This window comes from Mytilus californianus, unplaced genomic scaffold (assembly GCF_021869535.1).
Source record: "Mytilus californianus isolate M0D057914Y unplaced genomic scaffold, xbMytCali1.0.p SCAF_5, whole genome shotgun sequence".
NCBI lineage: Eukaryota > Metazoa > Mollusca > Bivalvia > Mytilida > Mytilidae > Mytilus > Mytilus californianus.
Genome location: NW_026262701.1, coordinates 40,762,548 through 40,766,402, shown reverse-complemented (window position 1 = coordinate 40,766,402; position 3,855 = coordinate 40,762,548). Strand labels below are relative to the sequence as shown.

Genomic DNA, 3,855 nt, shown 5'->3' with positions numbered 1-3,855 from the left:
TAACTGAGCAAAAACAATAAGTCTTCCCAAACTTCGTTTGGGAGACTTAATAAGGGTTTGGATGCGGTTTATAGAATAGACATAAATAGACCAATACTACAGAATCATGGGCAAAAAAAAGAAAGAAAAATAGGCCCAGCCCAAAATTAGAGAATAGAGAATACAGGGGTGCTAAATTATAATAAAGAATAGAGAATAATGGAAAAAAAAGAAGAATAGAGAAAAATGCTTAAAAAAAGAGAATACAGAGTTGAGGGACCCCCATCCAAACCCTCATGAATGAATAAAAGGAAAATCTTTAATATTCTATTCTATATTTTTAGAAGATGAGAATCTAGCTACTTTAAGGTAGCAAAATGAAAAAAAAAAGTTGTAAATATGTAAACAGACAATTATTTTATGTCTATTGGCAAGGGCGGCACACGTCTATACAAAGTCCGTTATTTTTTGCCTCGGATGCCTTCACAATGTACTTTATACTTAGTAGGTTTTTTTTAATTCATTCATGCTATATGTTCAACTTAAATGTGTATTCAGTGACAATTTGTACAGAACATTTAGATAAGGCGCATTCTATCATGTATATGGTATTATTATCGTTATGCAAAAAAATTTGTATTTGTAGTTAAATTTAAATGAACCATGTCTCCTACAGATACACAAGGCGGATATACGTTCTGCAAACATTAGGATGCTATTAAGGATTCAGTAACTTGTAAAATTACAACATCGGGTTAATCATCAGCTATCATTTTTATAAGTATGGTAAATACTTACATTTTGATCGCAAACGCACAGTGTCGCCACCAACACCAAAATTAATTTGACCCACTACATGTATCTCTTTGACAAAGAAATGAATTTGACCAATTAACTGCTTTAAATGTTTTGCATAAATCAAAATCGTGAGATCTATCCGAATGGAAGAATGGTAAAAAATTAACTGTACGTTTGTTCAGAATGTAAACATAAAATAGCTAAAAAATAAAAGTATAGTTCGATTTTACCTCAAATTGCTAAAAGGAAATCACTCGAGTCCAAAATTATCCATTAAATTAAAATGTTTAACAAATTGTTTGATAAGAATCACAAGTTAACACATCAAATGCTGATGATAAAAGGAAGTGACCACAACGCACTTACACGTGAACTCGTGTTGACCCCGCAAGATCATTGACCAATAAGAAAGATGTAATCCAATCATGCACTGGTCATAAGTGAAATTTCTCTGCACGTGAAAACATGTTATCTAATTTCAACAATTGTTTGGTTAAGTAGGACACTCTGACCCTTTGACCAGACTAGAGACATCATAATGTAGAGTAGAAGAATAGCCTGGGTACATGTATTTTATTGTGACATGTGTGATGTACAGGTAAGTTTAAATAGACAGGGAGAAGATACTTTTGATGTATGTTTTAATTGATATTATATTAATAAAGCATATTGTTTAATATTCTGTATTTTTTTTTATGAAAGTCTTATTATGTAGGAAACAGTAACTGTGTGAAATAACTTGTACTATATTACTTTTAATGATTGTAGTCTGAAACATATTCATAATTGAAGCAAATAAGTTTTAATTAACATTTAATTAAGTAAAGTTAGAACTGGGACTATTATACTAACAGTCCCAGGTTAGAACAATTACAATATTATGATTTTCTAGAAATATTGAATTACTGTCATTTGAATATTTGATAAACTATTTGAAGTTCATGTTATAATTTACCAGTTCATAGTAATAATCCACTGAATAATCCAACTGAATGTCTTGTATTTTTGTGATGATCCAATTGTAGCAACTGTAGTAGATCGTAGTAAATCTCGTAGTAAATCCACGCACCTTGCTTGAATTTTATGAATGAAATGTACTGACATGCGCAGTGGAACCCATGTGTCACTTGGGACGATTTTTCAATAAAACACTATTATTACGTTTCGGCAACTGTTTTCAAATACTCTTTGTAATTCCTTTTAGTATTTGTAGTCAACATCTTCAATGTTTTGCAGATGTTAATGCTCACTATCCTTGATATTTGTCATTTTGGTTCGCCGGTGACACACATAACTTTTGGCAATGTTGTTTACGTATTGTGACTTCCGGTGAAGTTTTATTGGTGTATTTTTAGCTACTATAAAAATTTGTTTAGTACCATGAAAATTTGTTTATTATATGACTGTTACTAAAATTGTATATGATTTTTGTAATTTAATTGAGAATTCAAATATTTCGTTGGACAGCAAGCGCGCGATCCAACTTGCAATTTTCCAACTTTTCCAACAATCCAACATTGACGTCATTTCGACGCTCGTTTGGCAGTTCTGCTTAAACTTTTGGTTAATACAGTTAGTATTTTATTTTGCTCGTTATTTATTTTATTCAAAATGGTTAATTTTCTTACAAACTTCATTTTTTTAAAGGTTAAACTGTAAAGGAAAATAGTAAATGTAGCGTTTTCAAAGTTAAAAGGAATATTTTATTTTAGCGGACTCTTTGGATCCGGACTCCTATAATTTTGATCATTTGCTTAAAGTAGTTTATTCTTTTGGTAAATTCAGGAAAGTTCTTAAAATTGTTTTAGAATATCTTTTGGGTTAATTATCGTATTATTGCTGGCAAAGCTTTATTTCTAGTTTATCTTTTAAAGTTAGGATTATTGAAATTGTTCATTGTATTTCATGTTACTGTTAACGTTTTTTTTCTTCTAATAAATAAAATTAAATAGGAAAACATTAGGCAATTAAGGGATAATTTCCTAAAGGTCTGGAAATTATAATAAACAAAACAGTTTATTTAAGGTATAAATTGTATTTTATTGTTAGTTATTCAGGAAAGGTTCTGAATATAACTAATGATAATAAACATTTTTTTATATAACTGGTGAGGTATCAGTTATAACTATTTACAAAACTGTCAGAAAGAGGTATTCTGACTAAATTCACTTGAAATAAATATTTTCTGTAAGGGTAATTTATTTTCTTAGTAATATAGCAGGACTCAGCCTTTTAAGTATTTTTCTGACACACCCACATACAATTATATTGGTAATAGCAAGTGTCATCTTTTATTAGAATTGCACGGCCAAAGTTATCCTGCAATCTTTAAAATTATAAAAAGTATCTCTTGAGTGTAGAGATAAAATATTACATGTATACTGAATAGATTCTTGTCATATATAATCTAAAAGTCTATAATTTAAGTATCTTACTACTTAAAATTGTTGTTGTTTATCTTGAATATCAATGAAAATATCTGAGCCTTGAAATGAATAAAATATAGAAACTTATTTATTTGACTTTTAGCAAATGCCTATATTATACTGACCAGATCATATCTTGTCATACTGACTTTACAATTTGCAAACTACTCATAAAATTTGAGTAAAACTTTTGGGTCAAGCATTTCAAGCCCCTGCCCGCTACATAATTTTGGCATCCACGGTGGGATTCATTTAACTTTATTGGATCCTGTGATACCAACCTTTTGAAGTGTAATAGATTATCAGTGAAATGGGTAAACAAAGGTCTGTTCGATCAAGAAAGACTGACACATATAATAGAGGACATAGCAGCCAATTAGAATCAGAAACAGAGGACAGTGAAATCCATACTTTCCACACCACTGATGACGAAACATGTCATTCTGGAAGTGATCAAGTTTATGAAGCTTCTCATGACTTGTCTAACATAGAGACTGAGGAAGAAGAAGAAACAATAATTTTAAGACCCAGATCCAAATTAAGTAAGAGACCAAGTCCTAGAAAACCTGGCTCTCCAAGAAGGTCCTCCAGATATAGAAAGCAAAATGATCTAGAAAATAAGTCAGAACCTCACAACCAAGGTGATTCTGGG

At 30.5% G+C, this 3,855-nt stretch overlaps 1 long non-coding RNA gene across 1 annotated transcript; it reads left to right on the top strand.

Annotated features, from left to right (window-relative positions):
* The first annotated feature begins 1,471 nt into the window (after positions 1 to 1,471).
* Positions 1,472 to 1,916, top strand: LOC127702093 (uncharacterized). Its single transcript, XR_007982279.1, has 2 exons — positions 1,472 to 1,603; positions 1,638 to 1,916. It is a non-coding gene; the product is annotated as an uncharacterized LOC127702093 (long non-coding RNA).
* The last annotated feature ends 1,939 nt before the right edge of the window (positions 1,917 to 3,855 follow it).